The sequence below is a fragment of the Schistocerca piceifrons genome, chromosome 6, assembly GCF_021461385.2.
Source record: "Schistocerca piceifrons isolate TAMUIC-IGC-003096 chromosome 6, iqSchPice1.1, whole genome shotgun sequence".
Lineage (NCBI taxonomy): Eukaryota > Metazoa > Arthropoda > Insecta > Orthoptera > Acrididae > Schistocerca > Schistocerca piceifrons.
The window spans coordinates 290,367,895-290,379,719 of record NC_060143.1 but is presented as its reverse complement, the minus strand read 5'-3'; positions in this window follow the sequence as shown (position 1 = coordinate 290,379,719).

Sequence of the window (11,825 nt, the reverse complement as noted above, 5' to 3'; positions counted from 1 at the left end):
ACTAGAAAAAGGAAATGAAAGACTCATAGGTCAACCGGCTCGGACTTATGCTGCGGTTGCCAGAGCCCCAGTTGCCAAGGCACTGACAGCAAAAGAAACCATACAGGAGAACATCAAAAAAGTTGCTCCTACAGTGTTTATAAAACCTAAATCAGGCGATGACATTAAAGCTGTTAACTCAGCATTTGAGAAGTGCATTCATCCTAAGAAGGACAAGATAAAGATAAATAATGTACATACTGCAAAGAATGTGCTGATAGTAGAAACGGCCTCACAAGAGGACTGTCAAAAGATATTAAACAATGAACAATTAAGTAATAAAGTGAAGTGTGAACCTCCTCGCAAGCGTCGACCTTTGATGTGTCTGTATGATGTGCCTACATTCATGTCAGCAGACAATCTTTTTGACTCAATATACACACAAAATTTTGATGTAAACATCTCAAGAGGAGAATTTGATGAATAGTTCAAGTTACGCTTCAAAGTAGGTCCACGTGAGACGTTAACAGTATACCATGTGGTAGAAGTCTCGCCTGGTTTCTGGAAATTACTAACGAGAGTGGTTCGGTTGTATGTTGGCTACTCTACATTGAGCATAAAAGATTATCTGGCTGTGCCACGATGCACTAAGTGCCAGGATGTAAATCATACAAATAAGTATTGTACGCAACCCGATGTCATATGCGGCCATTGTGGCCTGTCTGGACATATTAAGAAAGGCTATCCTAATAAGGACAAAGCAGGAGTATGTGTACCATGCAGAAGACGAGGCCGCAAGTGTGGTGGACCTAAAGATTGTCCAACCCACCGAATGTTCTTGGATAGACTTATACAAAGAACAGATTATGGGGATGTTTAAAATGGTACAAGTCAATGCAATGCACAGCCAGATGGTTGCACATGAGCTAAGGAAAGTAGCGGAACAAGAACAAATAGATGTTCTATTGATACAAGAACCGAACTGCTGCACGGGTCGTGTCCCTGGCTTTCCCGCAACAGCACAGGTGGTTTCCTTGGGTGGGAACCCCATGAGTGCAATCATAATATTGAACAAAACTATTAAAACTACGATATTAAATCAATTCTGTACTGAGCATATTACAGTTGTACAACTTAATTTGTTGTCTTACAGTATGTACGTTGCAAACGTCTACTGCCAATTCAGACATGACATCAAGATTTATCTTGATCAGCTGAATTGGATACTGAGAGTTTTAGCCGGGCAGGCTATAATTGTAGCTCTTGATGCTAATGCTAAGTCCCCACTCTGGCACAGTGATGTACAGGACGGTAGGGGTGCGGAGCTTGTTGATTTGATAATGGAAACTCACATGCATGTACTAAACTTGCCTGGGTACCCCCCGACCTACTCAGGGAGGGCGGGTGCAATATCAAACATTGATGTCACACTAGCAAGCGAGAGGGCAGCACCCCACGTCCATAACTGGCAAGTTAGAGGACACCTGACTGTCAGTGATCATAACTGTATAACATTTGAAATAGTGACGATCATCGCACATGTGTCAGGCGAGTGGGTGGAATGGTTCAACTATGCGCGGACAGACTGGGACCGACTCGTGCAAGTGTTCAGTCCTCCTGAGTTCGGGGAGGACATAGGTGATATTGATGAAGCTGTGGAGGAGCTGGTAAGCTCTGTGCAAACGGCTATCACACTGGCTGTATCTCGAATAGCGAGATACATCTGCAGGGAGTCCACCCCATGGACCCCTGAATTGACTGTGCTCAAACGGTCGGTCAGAAGGGCGCGAACCAACTATCGAAGGAGCTTTGCCCACGACGAACGACAATACCATCTGCGTATTTATCGTCGTCTGAAGCAGACATACAAGGATCAGTTAGATATTACAAGGCGCCAATCCTGGGAAAGATCTGTGAACGATCAGCGGGGAACAGACCCTTGGGGAGTTCCTTACAAAATCGTTCGAGAAAAAATTAGATCGCCCATGATGTTGTACACACTACGTGCTGGGGATGGTGACACGACCAAGAATTGGGAAGAAACAGCAAGACTGCTGTTTGACACATTACTGCCAGATGACATCGAAGACCAAGACTCGCACGAGCAGCGGGAAATACGCCAGGCGCTCTCGATTCTGTATCTTAACGATACAAACGTGTGCCCTTTCTCAGCAGAGGAGGTAGAAGCAACCATCTACACCTTTGCAAGAAAGAAGGCGCCTGGCCCTGATGGGATCCCTGTGGAGATCTTACAGGGACTTGCACACTTGGTCGCCCCGGCATTAAGTCGTATTTACAACATCTGTTTACAAAGGGGCTATTATCCACTAAAGTGGAAAACTGCAGAAGTTGTAATTATCAGGAAAGGCCCTGTTAAAGATCCAACGGTGCCGAAATCCTATCGGCCTATCTGTCTGCTGGATGTAATGGGCAAAGCATTTGAGAAGTTGCTGGCTGACCGTCTCCAGAGTCATCGAACTCTGCACAGCATGAGTGATAGGCAGTTCGGATCCCGAAAGGGTCGCTCCACTCAGGACGCGATCAATGAGGTTTGCCGGATTGTTCACTCAGCTACATCGAAGTATGTTCTGAGCATAATGATAGACATCTCAGGGGCCTTCGATAACCTGTGGTGGTGGCCGGCACTCTTCTCTCGCCTAAGAGAGATTGGGTGTCCACAGCTGCTATATGGCCGTCTGGAGGCCTACTGTGATGGAAGAAACGCTAAAATAACGGCTCCTGGAGCCGTCGTATCTAAGAGAGTATCCCGTGGCCGTCCCCAGGGATCTGTGTGTGGTCCCATTTTCTGGGATATCAACATGGAATCAGTGTTGAACGTTCTGCAGGGAGAGACTGCAGTTCCGGGAGGCGTTGCTTATGCGGATGATCTCGTAATTCTAGTGGAAGGTGACACATTGTGATCGAAGACCGACCACGACTGGCTATTTGTCTGTTAACAGATTGGTGTGAGAAGAATAAAATGTCGATTGCACCACAAAAATCGCAATACATGCTCTTAAAAGGCAAGTTAAATAGGGACCTAACAGTCAGAATTAATGGCCAGGCAGTGTCGCGACAGAGATATGCCCGTTACCTAGGGGTATGTCTAGATGAGAATTGAAGTTTCATTCCGCATATTGAGCAAATGACGACAAAGTCCTTAGCTCTGTTCAATAAGATAACATCAATTGGACAAAGATGATTTCATTTGCCGTCAAAAGCAATAAACATCTACCACAACAGTATATTGGCACCAATAGTAGGGCACACATCCACTCTGGTGCGGCCTGCCGCCGCTGTCAGGCGAATACAGAGGAACGTTCTGTTGAGATGCATTGGAGCATTCAACACAAGTCCAACAGATGCACTATTGGTAATTATGGGTCTATGTCCACTAGACCTAATAATAAGGCAGAACGCAGCCTTCTACTGGCTGCACAAACAGAACATCGAAATGGTGCAAAACATAATGGGCATTCCTCCGGTAAGCGTCAAAGCCATCCGTGGAAAAGTGCTTGACATTTGGCAGGACGAATGGGATGGGTCCACTACAGGCCGCAGAGTCCACGGGTTTCTACCCACAGTTAGAGGAAGACTAAAGAACAAGATAATGAAGCCCTCACAGGGCCTAGTTCACTTCTTTACAGGACACGGTCCCTATCCCATGTACCTGCATAAAATAGGGAAAAGGGCAACACCGGAGTGTGAATATGGTGCCCACGAAGGATCGCCAGAACACATAGTGTTCGAGTGCCCAATATACGAACAGGCTGTCTCAGTAAAGAGGCAGCTTCTGCGAACAAGAAATATTAACGAAATATTGACAAAAAGCGAATTGTTCAGCAATTTCGCAAAATTGGTAAACAAAATCTCAAGGGAGGTCCAGCGAGCCTACCTTGGGAGAGAGTAAATGCGCTTCAGATCTTATGCGCAATTGTAAATATGTATATACTACGTTTGTTTAAGTCTTGACTCACAGAAGCTAGTAATTGTAGTTAGATCAGTATGGTGGTGGGGGAAATAAAAATAGTATAAATGGAGTGGTTTCTCCAGTAGTAGCGGCCCGCCTCCACGTGTCTAGGGACGGGAAACTCTCTGGCAGGATTCCAGAGAGGCTAAGAGGCCGAAAATTCACATATGGCAAAGCTGCTTAATAATTAGATAGTATGCATGCATTAATAAATCACTTCTGTAGTGCTAATAGCAGAGATAGTTAGTCTTAATACGCCCACTCAAAAGTGTTAGAAAGTGGGTTATGTATGCTTCATAAATTTGGGGGAAAAAAAAAAAAAATTGTCCCTATACCCGCCGCCGCCGCCGAGCCGAGCGGAGCGGACGTGTCCCGCGCGCGCTCCTGCCATAATAGTTTTCGTATCGGTTTTTTCGCGGAAAATCACGTCAACGAGTGCATCAGAACAGCGATAAACATCAATTACGTGTGTTGTGATACAGTGCTGTGAAAAATCCACAAGCTCAAGTGGGAAAATAGTGCACCAACGTGACATCGTATCTGCCACGAGCTGGACTCGCAGTGGACCTCACCAAAGGTGTTTCACCAGCAACTAACACCCATGAAACACTACTAACACACACAGGAACAATTGACGATACTAACAATACTAATAATAGGCTGTGAAGTGCATCGAATAAATGGAAAGTAAGAAATCATGCATGTGACGAGTCAAGATCGCAACATATGTTAGGACTTTTTTCACTCAGCAACGGCCAAATATCCACCGAAACTGCATGTAAAGCGCAGAACAGTGAAGGGAAGCTTCTGTCAAAAGTAGATCTCAGGAACTTCAATTTTGACGGAAATAGTAAGGGACATATGCTAGGCTACCACTAACATATGTTTGCGTCTCCCATGAAACAGACTAAATAGATCTGACTCAAACCAGCCTTCAAACAACCGTAACAATGAACGGAAGTTACTAACAGAAAACTTGAACCGAATTCAAATTCTAAATCACTTTTTCCTTTATTATTAGCCGAGAGGTAAAGTCGACAAATTTACAAGGCTTCCTCGCTTTACCGAAGTAATTACCATAGTCAGCTGACCAGAACAGTGCCTGTGAGGTAGCAATACACTCCAACAACATTAAATCCGTGTGAACTACCTACAGGCATCTTTAGGAAATTACGACAATCACAAACAGATATGCCAAACACGTTGACGGAACGCAAAGTTCCTCAAGTAGGTCGCTAGGCACTGGTCGGAGCGCATTGCGTTGAAGTGCCGTAAGTAGGCCTGAGTGCGTTGGCCGACACACAGCGGTGTTGCTAAGCGCGACACGTAGTTCCGCGCCCTGCCGTGAGAGGCAGCAGTGCACGGGAGCTGCCCTCCCGCCATCTGTGGGTGCGCAAGCGGACCGCGTACTAAGCGCGTAGTGCCGCGTCCTGCCGCGAGAGGCAGTAGCGCACGGGAGCTGCCCGCCCGCCATCTGTGTGTGCGCGAGCGGACTGCGTGGCCGACTTACCTGTGTAACCGGGCCGCACCGTACAGTACCAACCGGCACCCGGCAGCGTCAACAGTTGATCCGCCCACTGCGGCGTGTCGCCTCTGACGCACCACGTTGGCGTATCGCTTTGAGCACGTTTCTGCCTCTGCCGGCTGCGTGATGGCGCAACGCCCCTACGATAATTGAACAGTTTGCGAAGGGCCTAGAAAGCGAAAGCCCTTAGTTGCGATCTACCGGGTGTCCGACACGATCACGGACAAAAAACTCTTAAGAGTGCCTGTACGAACAAAATTTAAGCGACGACTTCTCGAAAGACGACTCTGACAGCGAGGTCAAAATAAGATTTCACACAGGACTGAAGGGCAGGGAATACAACCATCAGGTCCTTGAAGTATCACCGAAATTGTACTGGTTCTTAACGAAAAAGGGTAAGGTGTATATAGACTACCAATCCCTAACCGTCAGGGACTACACAGCCGTGAACCAGTGCTACAACTGCTGCGACATTGGTCACACAACGAAAGGGTGCACCGAACAAGCCGCCATCTGCTCAAGGTGCGGTAAGAAGGGCCATAAACGCGCCGAGTGCCGAGCCAAGGAGTCCATTGACTGCATCCCCTGTTATAACAGGAACCGTAGGTGCAACAAAAGCAAGGGTGGTGCCTGCCAAACATACAAACAGCTCCTAGACCGCCTAATCGATAGCACTGACTATGGAAACTAACCGTCCTTCAAGTCCGACCGGTGGGACACACAAACCAACCCAAGCACAGATGCACCCATACAAGTCACCCTCGACAATAAACCGTAATCACCAGCGTGCCATAACTGGGCGTAAGAGGCAGAAATTACTCCCTGACGACTACCCCAATGACGGCCACATCCCACGACTGGCACACAACACGAACCTGAAGACAGCCACTATGCAACCATCGAATTCATAGACGACCTTACATTAACAGGACAGATACCATCAGACGCAGCCAAACTAATGAAGAGACAAATCCTACATTGGATAACTTTCCACACGACGCTAATGAACAGAATTGACGAACTTTAAGACGCATTAATAGTAACAAGCACTGCATCCTCACACAACCAAGACAACCATGACACACATGACCAACCACAGCAACATCACAAAAGCATGATGCCGAAGAGCCAAGACTATATATCTAATCCAGCGTGCCGCCATACTTACGACACCAAAAAATGCGAGGGGTGCATAAAGCCTATCAGATTTGTACAAGGTGAGACCTTAAACCCCAAAGAAACAGACGTACCAGACACCCAAACCAACAAGACCGGCACGCAGACGAAGGACGAAGACACTGACAACACCCAACACTATGTGCAAAATAAACGGATGATATGTCACACTGACACACCCTCACAAGACGACGATGACATATACCGCTGTCCTTACACCAATGAGTGTAGCGTACATAATCATCAAACTAGTACAACCACCCCTGTGAAACGCGAAGCGCCATCCGAAAGAACCAACGAGTGACAGAAATATCCAAGGCGTCGAAACAACTAATACGTGTGGGAAAAGAATTATCGTGTGACGATCATTTATGGCAACCACAGGTGCCTCCACCACCCAGTGCTACAAAAGTGCCCTCCACTGGTGACACCAGCACCCTCTCATCACCGAAGTCCCTGTCAGCAAGAGGAACACCAGCACCACCGGCTGCTCCTACTGCGCATATCAACAGCAGCATCAACAAAGCACCCATCGCCGAGGGGCAACGTGCAGCTGCCACTCAGCCACGACACCCCAAGACGGCGCAGACGCCGACACCCGCTACCACCAACAGCGATTTTAATTATAATAACGTAAATTTAAACCTAAAATTAAGTAGATTAGAAAAAAGGGAGCTCTTTGAAACGGCGCAAAAGATGATCATTAGACTATATCACCCTTATGGCAACTCAGTCTGCTTTCGTACAACATAGCAGACAGACAGAATAATTCTGAAAACAGAAAAAATTCCCACGGACTCAGAAAGTCTGCTAGACCTACTTCTGCAGGTATGCGCCCGCAGAGAGGAAAAATTTGATCTCGATAAGTTATACAAAGATCACGTTACGGCCTATGGGAGGACCTACTTTGACTTCAATCAAACCGGAAGTAAGTGCTACGTCCATGTGAAGCATCCGAACTGAGGGTTGCTCAGTTGAATGCCATGAGAAGTACACACGTTAGTCTGGTCCTGAGGTCCTGAGTGACCTTAACTGCAACATCCTGTATATACAGGAACCATATACCAAACGAGGCCACATCACCAACATCTCCCCCCACGCGGTATCGATATCGGGTAAGGCAGGCTGCAAGGCGTCAGTCATAATCCTAAACAAAGATATCCACCCGGTTAAGATCACGGAACTTTGCACAGAACACATTGCCACAGTGGAGATCACGCACTGGGGCGACACATGGGTCGTCGCATCGATTTATGCTCAATACAGTCACTGCATCCATCCGCATGCAATGCCATTAGACAAATTGCACAACACGCTGGCAACAAAAAATTATTAATCTGTGCAGACATTAACGCAAAATCCACTCCATGGCACTCCAACAGAACCGACGACAGAGGAGGAATAATCAATGACATAATACATGAAAACGGACTGCACGTAATTAACGAGGAAGGACACCATCCAACATTCATAGGGCATGACGGCTTCTCGTCCAACATAGACATCACCCTTGTAAATAGCGCTGCGACCATCTACATACAAGACTGGACAGTGCACGACCACATCACCATGAGTAACCATAACGTCAGCACACTGACTTTACAGAGGACAGCACACGACAACACAGCAACACAACCACTCTTTCATAAGACAGATTGGGACACAGTAAGACGCAAGATACAGGAACATTCACTGCAGAACATCACAGGCAGTGTTGATTATAGAGCACACATGTTAACAGAAATTATCAGGCACATACAGAACACCTGCATCCCCACATCACACAAAACAAAACAGCAGACCATCCCCTGGACTGCACGCCTAACACAACTCAAACAGGACACCAGACACAAACGTAGACTCTACCAAAGGGCAATCTCGGACAGAGAAAGACAATTAAGACTACACGAATACCGGCTTGCCAAGGACAAATACAAACAAGAACTAAACAAGACTAGAAAGGACCAATGGAATGACCACATAGCAAGACAAACACAACTAAACATATTGGGGGAACCTTACAAGATCGCGACCGAAAAAAAATCAAGAACCCACTAGTTCTGGGAATGCTAAGACAGGATGACGGGGTGATGGGGTGATGACAAAAGGCTGGAGAAGCACAGCAGAGTACCTGCTGGGCAAACTCCTTCCTGACGACATCGCCACCACAGACACCAGAACAAGCCGCATTGAGATGTGAACTTACCACAGCTTACACCACACCAACCGTCACCTGCCCATTTGCGCAGGAAGAGGTGGCGATAGCGATCTCAGAACTTAAAAACAAGAAAGCTCCTGGACCAGATGGTATCCACTCTGAGGTACTTAAACAGATTGCACCACAGATCACCCCATACCTCACAACACTGCTGAACGACGCCTTAAGGCTAGGCCGTGTGCCTGTGGTGTGGAAAGCCTCTAGGACAGTCATCATCAAGAAAGCACCAGACAAAGACCCGTCAGAACCAAAATCATACAGACCCATATGTCTCATCAACACACTCGCCAAAACACAGGAAAAACTCCTTTGTAAAAGACTCCAAACACATCGCACACTTCGGGGAATGACACCACATAAATATGGCTTTCGGGAAGGAAATTCAATTGATGATGCAATCAACAAAGCACTACAAATCGTACACAATACACCAGCAAAATACACACTAACCATCATGATAGACATCTCGGGTGCATTTAATAATCTATGGTGGCCGGCCCTCTTTAAGAGGTTCAGACACCTGCAGGTACCGGAATCACTGTACAACAGTCTTGTTGACTACTGCAGGGACAGAACAGTCGCTTGGCATATGGACGACAAGAAAGTAATCAAACGCATTACTAAAGGTTGCCTGCAAGGGTCGATCTGCGGCCCCATCTTGTGGGACATAATGATAGAACCGCTCCTACATTTACTTGAGGAGCACAATACGATAGATGGAGTTGTCGCTTACGCTGATGACCTGCTTGTGGCAGTGTCAGCAATCAACCATGCCCAGCTAGAAGACAGAGCCAATGATACACTCAAAACAATAACACAATGGTGCACAGACAACAAGCTCAAGGTAGCTGGAAACAAAACAACATACACACTGCTAAAGGCTATCCTGCATAGGAATCCAATAGTCAAAATCGGAGACATGAACATTAAGAGATCAAAAGTAACACGCTACCTTGGTGTCTACATAGACGAACGGTTGAACTTCCACGAACACATACGAACATCCACGCACACAGCAGAAAAATACTGCACAAACTGGCACGGCTAGACTCGGAACAATACAGACTATCACTGTCAGTCACACGGACATATCACTGCGCTCTCTTCGAGTCAGTACTATGCTTCGCTGCCAGCACGTGGGCCCATAGACTAAGCCTCTCCACTAACAGAACCGCCGTACGGCGTGGGCAAAGAAGCATTCTGCTTCGACTAACAGGGGCCTTCAACACAACCTCAGTCGACGCACTTTGCGTCGTGATGGGAATCTTCCCAATAGACATAACTATAAGATACTGTGCGGCAAGGTACTGGCTTAAGATGGGGAAACTTGACCAGGTTTGGCAGATCACTGGTGTACCATATGCAACGTCACGTCAACTCAAAGCATGGCGAGTGGATACCTGGCAGAGCGAGTGTCGTAACAGCGATAAGAGCCAACGAGTCTATAGCTTCTTCCCTGACATTAAAGAACGATTAAAACTAAAGCATATCGATCCTAGCCACGGTATGGTACACTTTCTGACAGGCCACAGCCCTTATCCCACGCACCTGAGCCGCGTGAGTCTGCAACAGACTACCAGATGTACATGCAGGGATGAAGCCTCCCCAGAACACACTGTCCTATTCTGCAGGCAATGCACCAACACTAGACATACACTACACATTACATGGCAGAACACCCAAGATGAAATATACACTAGTTTACGCGACCCGGACCTATGCGACAAACTCAATATACCAACCAACGAAATCTCTAGGACCCTGTATACAGAATATCTGAACAACAGACCATACAGGAGGCAAGGCGGGGACGCAGACCACAGAGTGCCCATGGGACGGATAACTGCACCAACACCTCAGGCGATGATTCAGATGTTGAGATGAGTCATGTCGGCGACCCATTGTGGCGACCTGTGTGTGAGTAGTCTAGGAACCGGAACAGCATTTAACACACAAGAACACACACATGCACACAATAAGGCACAAAATCGAGAAATAGCTAGAAGCTAGGCACCTATCACATGGACCTATGCCTCCTGGCGAGAAGCAACACCCAGCCTGGATGGAAGGATCTTAATTGTGGTTCCCGTTAGCTACGCCCAACCCGACGGATACTTAACGTAGATCAGGGAAAACCACCATCCAGGCTGAGTCGCCACGTAGCTGGGAGGTGCTCACCACTTCTCGAGCAGGAACTGGTCTGACACACACACAAGCACACACACACAAAAGCACACACACACACACACAAAAGCACACACACACACACACAAAAGCACACACACACACACACACACAAAAGCACACACACACACACACACACAAAAGCACACACACACACACACAAAAGCACACACACACACACACAAAAGCACACACACACACACACACACACACAAAAGCACACACACACACACACACACACACACACACAAAAGCACACACACACACACAAAAGCACACACACACACACAAAAGCACACACACACACACACACACACACAAAAGCACACACACACACAAAAGCACACACACACACACAAAAGCACACACACACACACACACACACACACACAAAAGCACACACACACACACACACACACACACACACAAAAGCACACACACACACACACACACACACACAAAAGCACACACACACACACACACACACACACAAAAGCACACACACACACACACACACACACACAAAAGCACACACACACACACACACACAAAAGCACACACACACACACACACACACACACAAAAGCACACACACACACACACACACACACACAAAAGCACACACACACACACACACACACACACACAAAAGCACACACACACACACACACACACACACACAAAAGCACACACACACACACACACACACACACACAAAAGCACACACACACACACACACACACACACAAAAGCACACACACACACACACACAC